Source organism: Myxine glutinosa, chromosome 4, assembly GCF_964187855.1.
Source record: "Myxine glutinosa chromosome 4, kmMyxGlut1.1, whole genome shotgun sequence".
Lineage (NCBI taxonomy): Eukaryota > Metazoa > Chordata > Myxini > Myxiniformes > Myxinidae > Myxine > Myxine glutinosa.
In genome coordinates this window covers 86,616,228-86,637,637 of record NC_136264.1, presented here as the reverse complement: position 1 = coordinate 86,637,637, position 21,410 = coordinate 86,616,228, and the positions used below count along the sequence as shown (strand labels likewise).

The 21,410-nt window shown below is 44.3% G+C and overlaps 1 protein-coding gene across 1 annotated transcript in view; it reads left to right on the top strand.

Annotated features, from left to right (window-relative positions):
- Positions 1-21,410, top strand: part of LOC137425917 (rho GTPase-activating protein 24-like) — a 94,263-nt gene that overhangs the window by 887 nt on the left and 71,966 nt on the right. The gene's annotated exons all lie outside the window — the stretch shown is intronic.

Sequence of the window (21,410 nt, the reverse complement as noted above, 5' to 3'; positions counted from 1 at the left end):
CTACCTCAACTATAACTCAGAAACGAATGTAGCGATTTGTATGAAACATTTAGAGAATATAGGCCATTTACTTGTTACGTACACAAGGTCGAGGGGACTGCCTAAAGCCCTAAACTGTTGGCGGTGCATTAACAAATATAATATTGAGACAAGAAAGACAAGAGCAGATAATAGTTGAGAATTGAGAGGGTAGGAGAGGTTTGGAAAAAAGGAGAGAAAAGGAGAACCAAATTCAAGGAGATGGAAGTTACATGGGAAAGGATGTGAAGGCAAATGGTTGGAAATTGTGTGGATGGAATTGGGCTTAAAAATTCCCATTTACACTTACAATGAACTTATAAGATAGTATTTGCAATGGATGAACCTATCTTATTACTGCTTGAGCATTGCGATGATCCCATCTGTGTGATTGTTTGTCCGCAGAATAACTGGACAATGAGGGCAGCTGGGATCATCAACTTTGGCAGAGCGCTTAGAAATGTGAATGTTTGAGACGACTTCAACTTGGAGCTCAGAAGGAAAAATATAAAATGAAAATCAGTGCAGAACTATATTTACTCAAACCACAGCCATGCAACAGGATAGGTTAGCCCCTCTGGGCTGGGGTAGTATTACACTCAGAGAAAACAACAGTGTGTGTCAGCACCTCCATTGAGTGAGTTCTCGTGAGAAAATGTGGTCAGAGCAATATTTTAATGGAATTGGGTCAGTTATTTTTTTATATTTTAATGCATGTAAGACCTAGTTTTGAGTACTGTACTGTACTTTGGCTGACATGATGATGCAGAGGGAGTGCACTGACCTTTGAGCTGTCTTGTTCGGTTCATGACCAGACTATGAATTATCAGATTGATGTTACGTAGGCAGGGTATTTCATCCCAAAGTGTGTTGTCCCTTGGACTGACGTTAAGCTGGGTGTCCTGTCTACTTTCATGAATTGCTGGATATGTTGCAAATTGTGAAAGACTTGGGGCAAAAACCTTTCTTGGCCAACCCCACAAAAAAGTGAGAATGAATGGAGTAGTAGTAGTAGTAGTAGTAGTAGTAGTCGTAGTAGTAGTAGTAGTAGTTAGTAGTAGTTGTAGTTGTAGTTGTAGTAGTTGTTGTTTTGAATATTTTGAATTTCACTCAAATCTTTCCTTTTGAAATGATAACGTTTCTGGGATGTATAGTTTACACAGATAGTACAAAAGACGGATGCTACAATCAGTTACTATATTGTTTAATCATCAAGTATAAAACCGTTTTACCTGTGACATGTTATAGGTGTACAAGAGCTTCACATTGCTGTTTTGGGGGTTCTTGTTGTGGGTCGATTTTCGAAATATGCACCCATTTGTCGGACAGCTGCTGAACCACACCCACATCTGCCACTGGACTCCACCCACCATAGTACCGAGACGAAATGATAGGGCCGCCATCTTGTTTCCTGGTGGGCCTAACACATTCAGCCTGTATAGGCCTCTGCTGATTATATACTGCCCGGCTTGGTGTGTCAGATTGCCATTGCCTTTGTTTGGGTCGAGTGTTAAATTGTTAGTAAGGTTTAATCAAGCCCTTACGCGCCTCCCTAAAAAAATAGCATTACTTTATTTTTGAACAGCGCCATATGTACGTCAAATGCACATTTCCAATCAACCCATTATCGGATTTTTAAAGCCAATTAAGTTGCGCTTAATGGCAAAGTCCCATACCTCGAATGACCATGTATAGGTTTTTTTAATTATAGGACCATTTTTCGAGCCTCTCCTCAGTGAAAGACACATGAAAGCCCACTTGGAGTTTGCAAAAAAGCACCTAAAGGACTCTCAGACTGTGAGAAACAAGATTCTGTAGTTTGATGAAAGCAAGATTGAACTGTTTGGCTTCCGTCTGTCCACTCTGCCATAAAGCCCAGATCAGTGGAGTGTTGCAGTGATGGTTGTCCTTCTGGAAGTTTCTCCCATCTCCACACAGAATCTCTGGAGCTCAGTCAGAGTGACCATCGGGTTCTTGGTCACCTCTCTTACCAAGGCCCTTCTCCCCCCGATTGCTCAGTTTGGCCGGGCGGCCAGCTCTAGGAAGAGTCCTGGTTGTTCCAAACTTCTTCCATTTAAGAATTATGGAGGCCTCTGTGCTCTTGGGAACCTTCAATGCAGCAGAATTTTTTATTGTAGGCTTCCCCAGATCTGTGCCTCGACACAATCCTGTCTCTGAGCTCTGCAGGCAGTTCCTTCGACCTCATGGCTTGGTTTTTGCTCTGATATGCATTGTCAGCTGTGAGACCTTATATAGACAGGTGTGTGCCATTCAAAATCATGTCCAATCAATTGAATTACCACAGGTGGACTCCAATCAAGGTGTAGAAACATCTCAAATATGATCAAGAGAAATGGGAGGCACCTGAGCTAAATTTCAAGTGTCATAGCAAAGGGTCTGAATACTTATGTAAATGTGATATTTCAGTTTTTTCTTTTTAATAAATCTGCAAAACTTTCTAAAATCCTGTTTTCTCTTTGTCATTATGGGGTATTGAGTGTAGATTGATGAGGGGAAAAATGAATTTAAATGATTTCAGCATAAGGCTGCAACATAACAAAATGTGAAAAAAGTGAAGGGGTCTGAATACTTTCTGAATGCACTGTCTGAGCATTTTTTCTGATCCATTGTACCTTTCTACAGTCTGCTTGTGTCCTGAACACGTAACAATTAATGTATATATTTTACAGCATTAAAGGTTTTGTAACATTAGTGATTCTCTTAAAATAACGTTTTCTTATAACTTATGAGCTTTTGTATAGACTGAAAAAAACTTGAAAATTATAACTTATATCAAAATTATAAGTATCTGTACCAGATCTTTCCGGATATAAACACTATCAGTGATGAATGTTGAGAGCAATGGTATATGCTGGCAAATTAACTATAAGTTTGTGACGAGCAGGTGGTGTGGGGACTGCAGTCTTCCACTCATGTTGAGAAGGAGATATCAGTGGTGTGATTTTAGTGTTTCCCATCGTTAAAAAAAAAATTCTCAACAAAACGCCGAGGCCGTAATTGTAAAGAAACAGGTCACTTTTGAGTGTTGGTTTGTATCACAATTCTTGATTGAATTTTCTGATAGAGCAACAATGCTATAACCAAATTATATTTACTTCCTCCACGGAAGGTGGATGGCGGTTATGTTTTTGTCCCCCGTCGCACCGCGGAGCGAAAGGGGGACTATGGTTTTCCCCTCCGTCCGTGTGTGCGTCCGTCCGTGCGTGCGTACGTGCGTGCGTAAGCGAAGGACCGAATTCTAATTTGGTGTGTGGGTGCAACCCACGTCAAAATCCAAGATGGCCACCGCCATGTATGTCTGAACCTTGTGAGCGGAATATCTTGAAAAATAAACGAACTACTAACTTCTAATCTGGTGTGTGGGTGTATCTCGGCATAAGGAAGAAAGCTATTGAAAATTGGGTCGCCACGTCAAAATCCAAGATGGCCACCTTGCGTCTTCCACTTTGTCAACTCACATCACTTCACCGACGGGGGACCTAGGCGTAACGCTTGTCACCTCTGTTTGTCTGTCTGTTTGTCTGTGAACAAGATATCTCAAAACATTGTTGATGGATTTGGACGAAATTTGGCGGAGAGGTAGTGTGTGTGACAAGGACGAAATGATTAGATTTTGTTGAAGTTCCGGATCCGGCTTGTAGAATTTTAAAAGTGATTCTTCACCATTGGGAGATAGAGCCAAAATGATATATAGCAGGATATCACAAAAAGTTGTGGACGGATTTGGATGAAACTTGGTGGGCAGGCTGGGTGTGTGACAAGACGGAATCGATTCGATTTTGGTGAAAATCTGAAAATGGATTCGGATACTAGAATTATTTAATTTTCAAGTGATTATTCACAATTGAGTGAAAGGGCTAATACCGATATGTAACATGATATTTAAAAAACTTATGGACGAGTTATGAATAAACTTGGTGGATGAGTTGGTTAGGTGACAAGAACAAGTTGATTAAATTTTTGTTCAGGTCCGAATCCAGATCCGGCCGATCAGTGGAATACAAAAGGTAAATTGTTCAGCCTGGCAGAGATATACTTACTCTCTACCGAGTGCCGTTCTAGTTACTCTCGCCAGAGGAGAGGGTATTGCATTTGAGTCTTGTTTGTCTGCACAGAATAAATATGATTTTCGCTGCAACTGTTGGTCCGACTGACAGGAAATTTTCATCATAGGTGCACCTCCACCTGTATAATTCTTTAATGACAATTACGACGTCATAGGTCCTGTGATACAGGCGCCATATTGGAAAAACCGAAAAACTGCACCTCTATATTTCCGAAAGCACTGCATAGAAAAAATTGAGACATGGCTCATTGTAAAGAACTCTCCATGTTGAATAACATAGGTTAATGATGATGTCATAGGTTCCTCCATTATGACGTCATAATTCGACAAGTGCAAAACATCCAATCAAGATGAAATTTATTGAGCGTCATCTATGGATAAATTGGTGGAGAAAAAAATAACGATGACGTCATCGGTCACGTGGTTCGGCCGCCATATTTGTTTTAACACAAAAGCGTTGAAAAACACTAAAAGCACGCATGTCCTGGCCAGGGTCTGCAATCTCTGATTGCTCTTTCTAGTTAAGTTTGTGTTCATCAAGACTTGATGAACAAAACATGGAATTTTGATATATTGTCACAGGTTTTACAAAGTCTTCTGAATGCATACGAAACGAGGCTTTCTGAGAATGATGTAGCACAAACTAATATAGCACAAACATGTCTTACTTGGAAAGTGAGCGTGTGCTACAAACGTTCAGTGAAGATTAATTTATCAGAAAAGACATCGTCAATAAAAAATATCGTTGACTTGTCAGATCGCTTTATTAACCCGCAGCCGAAGAAATTGCCGCTCGTAGCATGTTTTACCTCTGCCACCGATACTTATTGACTCAAGACATTTCAGCTTTCCTTTTTTAATTATTTTGTAAAATTTTCTTAAAAAAATATTCCACTTTGACTTTATGAGGTATTATGTGTAGATAAAGTGACAAAGCATCTGAATTTAATCCATGTTAAATTCATGCAGTGAGGTAACAAAATGTGCAAAAGTCAAGGGGTGTAAATACTTTCGGAAGGCACTGTGCATGAAATTTTCCTTGCTGCATGAAATTGGTAGTGGCCTGAGTCTTATGGTGCATCACTGTCCTATCCCTGTTTGTCTTAAAAGGCGACAAACAGGGTTGGCGGCAGGAAGGGCATCCGGCCGTAAAACATTGCTTCAAAAAGGGGACCAAAAAAAAACAACAACAACCACGGTCCCCGAAAAGGCCAACCCCCGCTTTGCGGGGAAAAATGGCCTCTAAACGGTGTTTTTTTTACTGTCCTATGAAATAGACTATGTTCTGCTGCATCATGAAGCCATCCTGAAAACAATATAAGGCCGAAAAAAATATATTGCTGGTCTCTGGTCAGACCAAAGTTCCAGAATTGATGCGGCGATGCGTTTTTTTTTTGTTTTTGAAAAGCATGGATTGCACATATAAAGGTGTTTTTTGTGTCCTCATGCCTTGCGGTCCTCCTCATCTGCCATGGCGCCGTCCAGAGAGAAATTAAAGACAGCTAATGGGACTGGTAGGCCTTTTTGTAAATAATGAACACAAGCTTAAGTTATTTTAAAATGTATTTATTCAGAAAATTATTTCGTTCTTCAAGCATATTATAGACTGCCATTTCGTTCTCGAGATCGCCTCTCCGTACCGTCAAACATTCCAATGCCTCGATCGCGTCAACACTGCGCATGCGCAAGTGATCTAACAGGCCGATGGTCTCCCACGATCTCTTCTCCCAGTACACCAGATTATCACAGACACCTACAAATTCATGACACACGAGATAGGATCCAGGCCTAACTAACGGGACCACCTGCAGCTCTCTAGGCCTTCTGGTTGCTTCACACGAACCCGACAAAGAACGTCTTCGTTTTAATTAATTACAATATCCAGCCGATTGGATTCATGACGTCACGGCACACAAAACTACTCATATCTTTGGAATGGCTGGTTGGATTTGAACATATTTGAACGTAGTTTTGTAGGGGAGAACCGTGTGCGAACGTCGATACCAATGGCGACCCTCAGAGCCGTATTACCCGAGATAGCACGCCGGCCCATCAAGAACAGGTGCGCACTGTTGTATGTACCGTTGGAAATTTGAAAAAAAGATTGTTGACGCGCAGGGTCAAAATCGATGTGTGTGCTGACCAGAGACCGGAAATATATTTTTCCCGGCCTAACATTCACTTGTATGCATTGCTTAGTTGTAGGTTTGGTGAGGTGTCCAGCTGCTTAGTGCTGTCCAAAAGTGAATGGAGGCCTTGCTGATGTCCATGGATATTACTATTGTAAAGGGCCTCATCTTTGCACATCCAGTGAATGTCAGAAAGCATTGATTGTATTTGTCAGACTCTAAGTGATGGAACAAATGATGGATAATGTACTACTGGCTCTCTTTTTGTTCCTTGTCGCACCGCGGAGCGAAAGGGGGACTATGGTTTTCCCCTCCGTCCGTGTGTGCGTCCGTGCGTGCGTGTGTGCGTGCGTGCGTTGTACCTTGTGAGCGGAATATCTTGAAAAATAAATGAACTACTAACTTCTAATCTGGTGTAGGTGTATCTACGCATAAGGAAGAACGCTATTGAAAATTGGGTCGCCACTTCAAAATCTAAGATGGCCGCCACCATGTATGTCTGAACCTTGTGAGTGGAATATCTTGAAAAATAAACGAACTACTAACTTCTAATCTGGTGTGTGGGTGTATCTACGCATAAGGAAGAACGCTATTGAAGATTGGGTCGCCACGTCAAAATCCAAGATGGCCGCCGCCATGTATGTCTGAACCTTGTGAGCGGAATATCTTGGAAAATAAGCAAAGTACCAACTTCTAATCTGGTGTGTGGGTGTATCTACGCATAAGGAAGAATGCTATTGCAAATTGCGTCGCCACGTCAAACTCCAAGATGGCCGCCTTGCGTCTTCCACTTTGTCAACTCACATCACTTCACCGACGGGGGACCTAGGCGTAACGCTTGTTAACCTTGCTTTATTCAAAAGCAAGGTTAACCTTGCAAGATCACTACTCTTGTGAAACTACACTGCCACTTCTGCTTTTACCCTGGTCCAATGATAACGAACAGCATTATTCCACCATTGTGACTTGGCAAGTGCTTCAAAACCTCCTCTAAATGTCATGGCATGATATTTTCGACAAAGACTGGTTGTTTTGCACGAATTCCAGCTGCGTTGTGAGTATAAGTGAATGCGCACATCCCACGCCTGAATCAGGGATTGCCACTGTCCTTGGCCTTTTCATGAAGGGTACAGATCTGCTCTTGATCATGGGTGTTGCTTTTGCCTTCACTCTGAAGTCTTCAATTGGACGAAGGATTTAAACATTTCAAGGGTGCTCACGCCACTGCAAACGCCAAAATGCAAGTTGGATGTAGATATGTCGAGAGTCGATATCCAAATTAACTTCTTATTTTAATTGGTGAAAACTGCCATATGAAACCAAATGTTTTCTCTTTTGATTGAAATGACTTCATTCATCTCCATTGCAAAGTAACAAGCAGGTTCTGTTTAATCATATCGTGTTGTTATAAGACAGTATACTAATTCAATGCTAATCTCTCCCTGAATTCTGGAAGAGGATAACGAAGTGTCTCACACCGATTTATCTCAGAAATCTTGACTTTATAACACAATACTCGGAGGAAGACTGGACTCGCATACAGTGCATGCCTTTTGGACACGAACGCAAAAAATGTCTGATGTAATCACCTATTTCTAAAGTGTATGTGTTTGTTGTGCACACATAGATACATAAATAATATCCTGGTACATAACGGTATATATTCTGAAAAAAATATATTCTATAAACAAATCTATCCCCCTAACTTGAAAAGACATCAGGGCACAGATTGAGTCGCATAACCAATATAGTGCAGTGTCCTTGTGTTTTATACTTCTTCCACCGCTCCCCTCCCCTTCCCATGCCTCCTCCCCCCAAGCCCTCCCATAGATCTCCCGATGTCCCTGCTCTCAAATGTTGTGTTTGTGTGCTTCCCCTTCTCTCCCAATCTTGTCTACCGCTTCCCTTATTATATGTTTTGTGTGTCTGTTTGATTTGTTTGTGAAATAAATGTTGGCTCTTTCACGAGCCTCGATCCTGTATATACAAAAAAAACCAAAAAAAAACCACTTGCTGCACGACCTGTTAGCGACTGCTCTTCTGTGTCATCTGCCACACGGACACAATTTCTCGACCCTGCTGATCACCATTTAGGAGGTTTCCAGGCAGGAATACTAAATTAAACACAAGGAGCACACTGATCCCAGATGTGACATCACACTGACTGACATCACTATAATTTATGTGCATGACGTCAGTGTCATTTGACATCTTGGGTCAGTGTGCTTCTATCGTTATATATGTATTGTTGCGGATATGAAGATGGCATTTTTTTATTGTATTGTATTGGAAATTGTTGTGTAACATTGTTGGATATGGCCCCTCCTGCCTCCAGAGTTGTGTAAAGGTAAAAAGGGCGTCTCGGTAGTTATTCCATAAACACCACATTGCAGGACACGATAAAACCCTTGTTCAGTAGCTTATATCTTATTATGTGTTTTAGAGTAAGGCCTTGTCTTCCATTAGAATGACACTCCATTGCACCAAGTGAAAGAGATAGATTCCCTTCATTCCCATCCCCAAAAACCTCAATTTCCCCCTTTCGTCATTGCCAAGCCTCGATTGGCAATTACATCCCCTCCAAAGCCGCCATTGGCCACGAGGCAGGGTTGGGGAAGAAAGGCGGGTCCCCCACCTCGTCAGAGAGGGGAGGAGTGAGTAAGCCCCACTCAACCAACCACAAACAAGGGGTTGGACTTCGAGAGGGTGTGGCAAGAAAGATCAAGGAGGTTCGCAAAGGTTGAGGGGCGGGGCATATATAACCCGCTGCGGGACGTTCCCAAAAGCAGATGAGTTCTGAGTCGGAAAAGAGACGACCTTCAGAGAGACAAGTGCGCAAGGAGAGAAAGACGCGTCAGACGATTTGGGAGAAAGAAGGGGAGGACCCAAAAGAGCCCGAGACGTGGAGCGACAACCAGCCCCGGCCGCGTGCAGCGAGATACGCGTGCCGCCGTCGCCCTGCTCGCTCCCAGCCTGACGAGGACCAGCTTGCTGTGCGCCCTGCCAAGCCTTCCAGCTTGTGGTCCGAGCTGAACATTCCTCCTTCCAGCCAATCCACTCTGCAATTCCCCGCGTGAGTCTGTGTCTTCGTTTGTTCTGTCCTGGGTATTAATTAAGCCTGTTAGATAAGCTAGTATTTTCCCTGTGTCTCTAAAAGCTTCTGTATATTATTTTATTATCTTTCCTTCTCCTTGGTTACTTTGAGCCTGTAAATAGTAATAAATAGTAATCGTATTTCAAACCTTTCTTTGCCTTCGTCTTCCTTTTCTTCACATCCGTCGTCTTAGTCTTTTCCCTCATTGAATAGCGGTGGCGCGATACGGCCAACGTTTGGGTAAATCGGGTTTAGTCGGGGAAAAACTGTTCGGCCGCGGTTACCTCCGCTCGGTAAAAAAATAACATCTAATCCGCGGACCGTAACAGTATGTATGTATGTATGTATGTATATATATATATATATATATATATATATATATATATATATATATATATATATATATATATATTGTTACGGACACGGCTCAAGATGTTGCTTGACCGAGCGGAATGGCCGCCGTGTTCGCACAGTTTACCCGATTACCCCCAACTCACCCGATTCCACTCGAACGTTGGCCAAATCGCGCTACGCTAAATCAATGATGGAAAGGACACAACGACTGGGATAAATGAAACGACGCAAGGGGTACAGTTCTCAAGACCTCCGGAGGAGGATATAATTAGTGGTGGAGAAAAGGGGTAGATTACAAGGTAGAGTGAGGTAAAAGACACAGAAGAGATAGGCACTTAGATACAATCTTATCTATCCCAGACAGACCACAGACAGACCACAGACAAACGGAACAAGGCTGACTTACACAGGGATTGATGGCAGGGAAGGACAGGTAGTCGATAGCACAAGGTGCACCTTGGCTCAGGGACAGGATAAAGCACGGTCCAGTCCAGAGATGCGGGGAGGTGTCACAGCGCTCGGAGGTGGCGTCCTTCTCTCTCCAAGCTCAGCGCGCATCTGACGTCACCTCCCTCTTCCTGCTCATGCTCAGCGGGGAGTCACACGCCCTCGGCTGGTTGACTCCGCCCCAGATGGGACCGGTCCGCCGCTTCTATTGGGTGCGGGGGTTACCGGGCTCCGCCCTTGACGAGGAGCTGACAGCGAGCCCCTACTTGGTAACCCCGTCGAGCACATGTGCGATGGCGGCTCGTTGGAAAGGCCTGGCGCCCTCCCAACACCCCCCACCAACCAAGCCGGAGTGAGGACGCGCACTCCCCGCGCCGCCGCCGTTGTTGTTGTTGTTGTTGTTGCTGAACCGTGAGGAAGAGCTGCGGGGAGGTATTGGGAGGTCCTAAACTTCCTAACGGTGCCATACAATCACATTCTGGTGCAACGAAGAGTCAGAATTAATGGAAACGAGTCCTTAACTGACATAGACTAAGAATAACTAGCAAGATGTCCTATAGTTGTCTACGTGAGATGCGGTGGACTGGGCACGACATTTAATGGGGGAAATAGGGGGAGGTCGGGTCTACAGAGTGTTGTTTACAGAAAATGGGACTAGGGAATGGGGGATTGGGGATAGTTGGGAAGTATTGAGGAAATAGGGGAATATTTACAAGCGGATATGGATGGATGTAAATCCCATATCCGCAAATATATATATATATATATATATATATATATATATATATATATATATATATATATATATATATATATATATATAAACACAGTTTGTGTGTGTGTGTGTGTGTGTGTGTGTGTGTAATGTTACCGATAGACTCCTAAACGGAGAGGCTTACGTGCTTGATATTTGACATAGACATGGCCATTGAGCGTGGGACGAACATGGCCGAACTCAAAATATTTGACGATCCATATTTTTTATTCATATGTACCTCAGCGCATTTCAGCGAAGTACCCGCTAATCTCAGCCGGTTCCAGAGCAGCTCGCTGATTCGCTCAGAGCGATCACGTGATGTTCCATTCCCACCGCTCAGAGCGATCACGTGATGTTCCATCCCGTCACATGTCACTTCACCTTTTATGCGATCGTGTTTTGTATCGATTTTGTGCGATATGAATTAAAGACGTCTTTGAAACAGCTGTGAAACGTCTTTCCACAACCCTTCCGTAACCGATTGGTTACGTCTTCTTCACTTCACTTCACTTCACCTTTTATGCGATCGTGTTTTGTATCGATTTTGTGCGATATGAATTAAAGACGTCTTTGAAACAGCTGTGAAACGTCTTTCCACAACCATTCCGTAACCGATTGGAGCAGTTTCTTGCCGCACAAAACGAGATCCGCGAAGCGAGTTGGTCGAGTCGTGCTGACCAAGATGGCGACACGGCGGCTTCACTTTTCACGGAGTATGAGCGTTCTATATATTTTCAATTCAGTGCGCCCGTGATTTGTGGCATAGACATGACCATTGGGCCTTCACGGTGTAATTTGTGCGAGGCTTTTGTCCGAGTGAGCTTCCAAAATCCGCTTCGTGCTGTTGCGAATATGCAGGACTATGTCCGTCCGATTGTTGTGCTGCTCTCCGACCATGAGAACTGCAACGTCGTTGTTGACTGGCCATCCCCTTCCCTCCCCCTTCCCCCTCCCCCCTCCGTCCCCCCCTTCCCTTCCCCCTCCACCCTACCCCCTCCACCCTACCCCTCCCCTTCTCCCTCCCCTCCCCCCTCCCCTTCTCCCCTGCCCCTCCATTTTCCCCCTCCTCATCCCTTTTCCTCCTCCTCCTCCATTTTCCCCCCTCCCCCCTCCCTTCCCTTTTCCCCCTCCCCCTCCCCCTCGCACCCCTCCCCCCTCCCACCCCTCCCACCCCCCTCGCACCCCTCCCACCCCCCTCGCACCCCTCCCACCCCCTCCCCCTCCCCCCTTCCTTCCCTTATCCTCCCATCCCTCACCCTCCCCATCCCCTCCCTCCTCCCCTCCCCCCTCCCCCCTTCCCCCCCTCCCCCTCCCCCTCCCCTTCCCCCCTCCCCCTTCCCCCCTTCCCCCCTCCCCCCTTCCCCCTTCCCCCCTCCCCCCTCCCCCTTCCCCCCCTCCCCCCTCCCCCTCCCCTCCCCTCCCCCCTCTCCCCCCTCCCACCCCTCCCTCCACCCCTTCCCCTCCCACCCCTCCCCCCTCCCACCCCCTCCCATCCCTCACCCTCCCCATCCCCCCCTCTTCTCCCCTCTCCCCCTCCCCTCCTCCCCCTCCCACTCTTCTCCCCTCCCCCCCATTCCCCTCCCCTCCCCCCCGTTCCCCTCCCCTCCCCCCCATTCCCCTTCCCTCCCTTCCCCCCCGTTCCCCTCCCCTCCCCTCCCCTCCCCTCCTCTCCCCCGCCCGGCAATGCCGGGTACTTCTGCTAGTATGTATGTATATATATATATATATATATATATATATATATATATATATATATATATATATATATATATATATATATATATATATATGTATATATGTATGTATGTATGTGCTGTATTTTAAAACAAAATTGGAAGGATGGTGCATGTTGAAAATCAAATATTAAGAAGGTGAAATTTGATTTTGGAAACAGTTGTACTCAGGAATTGAAGTGCTGCCAATATAGTCAATACAATGAATGAATGAATGAATGATCGTTTTAACGCCATTTTCCCCGCTAGAGCGGGGAAATACCTTGACCATTAATTAATCAGTAATTAAAGTGTAATTTCTGAAGCATGCCAAGCAGCCAGCATTTATAGAATCCTTGCCATATTTTGCTTGACAGCTATTGTTACGGATTCGGCACTTTTTATTATTATTGCTGTTATTATTATTATTGTGGGTTCTAAGTATTATGGGTATTGTTGTTTAAGGGAAATGGTTATTGTGGTTAAAAGGTTAAAAGCGCTCATGGTAAAAAGGAGACAGGAAATCGGACCGTGACCCAGAAGAAAAGGCGGTGAAGAAGAAGAAGTCGTGAGGACAGTGAAAGACGTGCCTTGAAGCTCCGTTGCGAGCGTGGTCGAGCGAACGGCGTCGAGTGGACTTTGAGTCCTTGAAAGGAAGTTCGTGCGATAGGTGATATCGCCAGAGTATTGTGGAGCCTGCATAGTCGGGTATCGGCATTGAGATTCTGGAGCATCCTTGCCTAGAAGCTCGGGCTCGAGTGAGAGCCGTCCGCCATTTCGCCCCACGCGCTACCTTCATCGGAAAAGGTTTTTGTCACGTCGGCTGGGTTTATCCTCCGGTGGTTTGCCGGGGACGGCTGTGCCATAAAGCGGCGTTTGAGGAGTACACGGCGATTCGCTGATTCAACGGCAAACGTGTAAGTCGGCGCGCGTCTTTGGAGATTTTCCATTCTACCACGAGTTTGCTGGGTGTTGGACCACGTGACTTCGGTGTCGCTTCGACCGCCTACGCCTCAATTGATCTGGATCGGACATGGTTCCAACGGTCGCTGGAGCGAATCAACTTTGCCTTGGAGGGTTATAGAGACATTGAGGAGGGTTAGGGTTAGGTTATAGAGACAGTTCCATTTCCTGGGAGTGCCGTGAGTTTGGGGTTAAGTTACTCGATAAGGTGGTGCCATCTTAAGATATTGATTGTAGGGTTGATTACTATTATTGTTGTATCGTGATTCCTGTGTGCTCTTTAATATATTCTTTGGTTGTGGATAACTCATGGTGTGGTTTCCCTGTTGATTTCGACACGGAATAACATATATATCTTTCTGCCGGGGTTCCTCTCGGGGTTCGGAGGTTACCGAGACCAGGAGATTGTAGAGGACTCCGTAACACTATACAAATGTGTCATGTGTTTCTGGAGGAAAATAAGGGTTTCCCATGTAGACACCCAGCAATTCCCTTTTCTTTTGGTGATGTGATTCACCATTGCCTCCAGCCTTTTGTTTTAATGCATATATTCTGTTTTTAACCATAAGCCTTCTTTTGTTTGATTTGAATCCAAGAATTGGTCAATGTTCTTTTTTCCGCTACAGAGGAATATTTTTGACATAGGTATTGAGGCTCATTGAAACGCTGAACAGGAGGAATGAGGAAAACACACGATGTGAGGTAAAGAGGAAACAAGAGGACAATGATATAGGAATGCACTACGGGCCAAGAAGCGTTGGATTTGCAAGTGAAAGGGGGACAGTATATCAGTAGGTGTGAGGTAGAAAATGGACAGACTATGAGGGGGTGGTTGGCAGCCATCAGATTTGGAAATCAGCTTTACACAAAAGAGGTGCAAAAACAGATCCTTGCAACTACAGACCAATCGGCTTGCTCCTAATTATCAGCAAAGTCATGGAATCCATCATTGCTGCGGATATCAAATCCTTCCTCTTCTCCAATGGCATGATCTCGGATCATCAATTTGGATTCAGACCAGGTCATTCTACTCTGGACATGTTGCTTCGGCTGTCTCAACAATGGATGGAGGTCCTCAATGCCAATCAGGAAATTAGAGCTGTCTTCCTTGACATATCACGTGTCTTCGATCCGGCCTGGCACCCCGCTCTACTTTCCAAACTCTCCTCCTATGGTATCCATGGAAATCTCCATGCATGGTTTGCGGACTTCCTCTCTGCTCGTAGTCAACGTGTGGCCCTGAATGGATTTCTCTCAATTTCCCTTCCTGTTCAGGCTGAGTTTCCCAAGGCAGTGTGCTGGGCCCTGTGCTTTTTCTGGTCTTCATCAATGATCTCTCTGACTCTCTTGAAAATCCTCTCTATCTTCTTGCTGATGATTCCACTCTCTGCCACTCCATACCTCATCCCTCAGATCGGCAGCCTGCAGCCTCCTCACTCTGCAGACCTGGACAAAATCACAGACTGGTCAAACAAGCGGAACATGTCTTTCAATCCTGACAAATCTCACACTCTCACTATGTCTCTCCGAAAAGACCGACTGTACAACCCTCCCATCTACTTTCTCAACAATCCTCTCCAAGAAGTTCTGTCGCTCAAGCTTTTGGGTCTCACTATCTGCCATGATCTTTCCTGCGAAAACCACATTTCCAAGCTGGCCTCCAAAGCCAGTCGCCGACTGGGCGTCCTCCGCCGTGTGAAGTCCTTCCTTGGCACAACTGAGCTCCTCACCACATACAAGGCTTTCATCCGCAGCTCAATGGAATACTGTTCTCCACTCTGGGCTGGTGCTCCTGCCTCACACCTAGCTCGGCTTCACGCTGTTGAAACCAAAGCTTTCAGAATCATTGGAATCTCCCGTGATGAAGCTAACTCTGAGGGCCTTTCACTCACTCACCTCAGGCAGGTTTGTGGACTTTCTGTTTTCTACCGACTCCTCTCCGGCCTTGCTCCCCCAGCTCTATCTGTGCTCTGCCCCCAAATATCTCTGCAGGTCGCACAAGATCTGCCAGCAACCCTCTTCTGATGAAACTGCTAAAATCAAGAATCTCTGCTCACCTTCACTCTTTCATTCCTCTTTTCTCCCGCCTCTGGAACAAACTCCCTCACTCTCTTCAATCCCACTCCTCCCTCCAGGTCTTTAAAACAGCTGTTCACCACCATCTCTCATCTTCCCCCATCCAAAACGTTGATCTTTTCTACCCCCGTTAATTCACCCCAGATCCACTTTTTTGAAATACCGACCTCTTTCCTGGAAGTCCTAGCAGTGTCCATGTGTTTTATACCTCTGGAAGTCCTAACTTTCACGCAGAAATCATGCACAGAGGCACACTCCATAAAATTGTATCCCTCTCATGCAAACAATTGCAACAAATCTCCAATCTTAATAACAACATCACCCAGCTAATACAACACAAAAGCATCAAAACTGGCAACAATACATTGAATCTTTAAATTTAAAAATGAAATCCCCAAAAATTGGCAAAACAATTGAAACCATTAATTTGTCCAGCACTACCCCAACCCTAACTCATGGAGCACTAACACATACAGGCAACACCATTCATAATAACAAAGAACAAATTGGCCTCCTCATGAAATATTACTCACACAATACCTATAGACTCCCTTGTAACAGTGATGTAGTTCCTCCTTTTACATTAGAACAAATATCAGACACCATTAGAAAACTTCAACACTCATCCGCAAAGCCTCAGGCCTCATATCCAACATACATTTAAAACCTCTTGGTCTGCACAGCCTCCTAGCCTGGTGTTGGCTTAACGGTTAGGGTGGAGGGCTTGGGGTCCTAGGGTCCTGAGTTTGAATCCCGGTCAGCAGTTGAATTAACACCAGGTGGGGTTGACTCACCCTGTCATCTTTCCGAGGTCGGCGAAATGTGTACCAGCTCACTGGGGTAATTTGCCATTCCAGTATCCTGCTTCGGAGTGGTGACCCATCAAGGATTGCACTCCTTAGCCAATGGAACTGCCTCGGCAGCCCCGTGCTCCTCACAGTGTGAAAGGAATGGGTATTATTATACGCGGCGTCCAAGCACTAACAAACATACTCAACTATTCATGGCTTTACAATATCATACCGTGCAGATGGAAACAGGCCACAATCATTCCCATTCGAAAACTGAACAGCATTCCTAAACACCCTGCTTCTTATCGCTCTGTCATTACTCTGTTGTATAGCCAAAGTACTTGAGCCCCTCATTCTCTCCCGTATTATCACTCGTATTGCTTTAGCTCACCAAAACCACGGACTGAGACCATCCACTCCAAAACTACATATCTCACTGCTTTATTGCTATTCATTTTAGACGGATCTAACCACTCCAAACCCTCCAAACACACCTTACTCACTACCATTGACAGTGACAAAGCTTTTCACACTGCACCTAAACATACCGTTACAAAAGATTGTCACAACAAACATGAGCAACGACAAACTTTGGATCTCAAACTCTCCTTCTGGCAGAGAAGCACATGTTACAATCAACACCTTTTCATCATGTAAACACTTCCCAAATGGTGTCCCACAGGGAGCCGTCCTTTATACCACGAGTTCCCTTGAAGGAACTTAAACACAGTAGGAGGCCATTAGGCCCATGAAGTCTGTGAAATGGTTTCCAACCTACTGTATGGTTGTTTGATCATGCTTTATCCTTTTTAAGTGCTGAGCGGTCAAGCAAGGAAGTTGCACGTACCATTTTTAAAGTCTTTGGTATGACTCGGCCGGGGTTGGGTTTGAGCCGCCAATCTCGTAGACTCAAAGAAGACGCTCTAACATTACACCAACGTATCTGGAACCCAGCAATTTTTAACCTCTTTGTCCATAATATTCCAGAACCTCCTCCTCATGTGGCAATCCTTACTTACAAAGATGGCCCTTCCATAGCAGCACAAAACCACACCATAATTATAACCACTCACTTACTCCAACAGTACATAGCACAATTGCAATGCTGCATCACACTTCCCAGAATCCACGTCTCATCCACTAAATCAACAAGCTCTCTCCTAACGGCAGACAAACGTGAATGCCACGACCACCAACAATCATAATGTGCAACCAAAAACGTCCCCTATACAAAAAACTCAAAATATTTGGAATCGCATTTAACATGACCTTCGGTAATCATACTAAAATACGTCATTTGTGTGTGTGATGAATTTTTGACGCCAATACATTCTGTCGTGACTTATCCAATCTCGACCAAACTTGACAGGATGACGAAGGGTTACATAATGAAGGTTATAACGCATTCATTTGCCCCCCTCCCCAAGGGGGTTTTCTCCCCCGAGCGGGTTTTCCCCGCCATTGCCATCAATGGGATGCGTGTTGAGGTGTATAACCGTATTAAGTTAGCTTTATCGTGGCGTTTTTCCCAGGTCGCTTCGAGTAACAAAATTAACGATAATAGTGTAATATTAATGTTATTACAAAACAATATTGATCCCAATAATATTAATACCACCTCCCCAAGGGGTTTTTCCGGCGAGTCAACGTATATAAATAGCTTATCATGGCGTTTTTGAGGGAGCAACGGCCTCTACCAGAGGTAATGAACATTAATGAACAGTAATGAATATTATGAACCACAAACACGTATGATTAGCTTTTTTAACAGTCGCTAATGCTGTTTATAGCACTAAATGAAGAAATTTGAAGGAATCCCGACATGCGTGAGGTATGTTTTACTTACAGAACTGAGCGAAGATCTACTGTACTCTAGGTACAGACTAGGACAGATCTACTTTTGAAACTCGCTCCTTCTGTTTAACACGAAACTGAAAGGGAGGAAGCCCGGGTTGTGCTCATTTACCAAGCATCTAGCTAGCGCTTGCCAAGCCAGCCGTTCCTTAACGGTTTGGAATGGAGTGTTGCTCGAATGCTTAAACCGCTTGACAATCTCTCCACAAGAAACTTGGTAAATGACCACACACCCAATGTTCTTGAGACCAGGCCGTAGATCGACTGTAATCTACATACCCCACAGAGGAATGACTCTTTCTGCCCCTCCTATAGTGAGCGGGTCCACTAGTCACATAAAACAAAGTATAGCTAAAGTCGACCAACACACTAAAAGCATGACCAACAAAGTTTATCCAAACGACTATTAACGATGCTAGTCCAAGTTAGGCTGCCAAAATATCCCACCCCAAAAACGTGTCAAAACTTTAAATAATACAAAAGGTACTCAGAACGATCACAACCTGCACTCAACTCATCCACATAGATCATCTGCATGCTGAAACAAAAATACTTCTCCTTGAGTACACCATCTTGATATCAGAGGCACACGCTTCGTTGATGCTACTCAAACAACATAACACCCATGTCACCAATTGTCCAATCACCCACCCCCTCTCAGACTCAAAAATATACTACCACCAACTTGCTACAACAACATCTCTTCAAATGTGCCATGTCCACCTTCAAAGATAACATCTCAGAAAAAAAAACATTCACAATCACATCACCCCCATTGCTTTGCCAAAACAGTATAATAATAAAATACTCAACGAACCACAACCTGTGATCCATGAATTTGAACAACCCCCCCCCCCCTCGCCCCCCCCCCCATGCTCCTCCAGAGTAACATTATCTTGACTTTGTTCCTGGTCACCACCTCACACGTAAAACCTAACAACACTCGATTTGTTTCAGGCCTGTGCTGTCACAATGAACTTGACACTGCAGAGCACTTCATTACAACTTGCTCTCAACTCGCACAATACAGACAACTATTTAATATTTCAGCTTTACTCGATCTCTGGGTGAATCTGTTCAGAGTGGCCAGCTTCTTTGGGGCTGTATGCTTCCAGTGAGGATACCTGGGGTTACTAATGACTACGATGATGTACAGTGAGATAGCCCTGACATATGCTTTTAGATTGAGGCCATTCATCCTTTGTTGACATAGCAGCATCTGGAGTGGAATGACCCAGGTAGAAACCAAACTGATGATCAGAAATCAGAGTTGGAGAAGATAAGAGTATTGAGGTCTGCCACAATGATCAATTCCATTACTTTTCCTATGATGGGGGAGAAGGCTGAATTCATCTATAGTTGAGAGTCCGTTGTCGCACCCTCTTTATCAATTGGGGTTAACACTGACAACTTTCCTTGATGCAGCCACATGGCCCACAGTGAAAAACACAGAAAAGTGCAGACAGACGGAGGTCGACAGAGCAAATGAACACGTCCTGGCTATTATATGATACAGATATTGTAAGGTCGTCACAGAAGAGTGAAGTGTGGCTATGAATTCCTCTGCCTTTGTGGAAGAGCAGCATACATGCTGGAATGAGTATGTGGTAGAAAGAGAGGTGGATATAGGTGTAGGATGGTACAGGAAGTTAAACAACAGGATGATTGAAGTGAAACAAAGGGATATCTTCACAATGATTGAGGGTTATAGTAATTTTATTTTCTCTTTTTCATGTTTAAGGCTTAATAAGGTGCTTATAGATACTTAAAATGCTGGACAATGACATTTGAAGATACCGATGAACATAGTGTCGCATCCCTAGATAATTAAGACCAGCCTGGGACGGATAGGCTGAACTAGAGTCCCTGTATATAGAGAGTTGTGTCAACTCAAATTTGGACGCCATTTTGTGTCTAAGTGTGTCGGATTAGATATACATGTACATTCGCGATATGGGGTGATATATTCTAAACCTGCTAAAAAAAAATTTACTGCACATATTTAGTCTTATTATTACATACAGGTGATATTTGTTTTGTCAAAAACTCAGCTATAGCCGTGAAAAAGAGCTGTGTGGTGATATTAAAAGTGGTATGGCAATGCATATTACAAGCCAACACTGCATATAAGAGCTAACATTATAAGTAAGACAAACCAATGCTGTCGTTCTCTGAATTTTAATAACTTTTAGAAAGGAGTGTGGGCATATCCAATATTTTTTAAAGGGTGCCGAGAGCAATTCCGGTGTAGGACTTCCAGCCGACATATAGTCTAACACACTTAAAACAAATTCTGTACGTGGTATTGCCATATTTCTATAGTGTATAACTTTAGTTTTATCGACATTTATATTCAATTTCCATTGTAATGATTTAACAAGCTGCAAGTCAGCTTCTGTCTCTGACATAAGGAAAACGTCATCGCCATCTAGTAAGATTGAAACGTTCATTTATTACTACACCCTTGCCCAGAACTCTGATGGATATTGCCTGATCGATTAATATGTTTCATAGCTGGCGACTTAATTAACACTTAATTTTCGACTGCGCCAAGCCGTAATTAAACAGAGAAAAAACTTTAAAAAATACCTGCAGTGTGCACGGTTCGTCGAGTCGAACAGATATGGAAAAGCACAGATAAGACGTCGTATTCACCATAACTTGTTTAATTTCACCAGGAACACGATGAGGCCAACACAGTAAACATTCAGTACAAAACTTGGTTCATACATTCAGTACAGAACATGATTCATACATTCAGACCGTAAGAAAACTCTGCCCGTAATACAACACTCTGACCAGACCAACACTTCATCCCACTACGTTCAGTCGTTCACTCCTCACAAGTGAGACTCATCACTACTCCGTTCACTCCTCACAAGTGAGACTCATCACTACTCCGTTCACTCCTCACAAGTGAAACTCATCACCACTCCGTTCACTCCTCACAAGTGAAACTCATCACCACTCCGTTCACTCCTCACAAGTGAAACTCATCACTACTCCGACAAGTGAAGACTTGAATATGACTACAGACGGAGAGACTGCTCACGATACGGCGAGTATGGATGGCTCGCCGTTGGACGTATGGATGGCTGCACAACCCGCAAAAAAATTGAGCAGGTCCC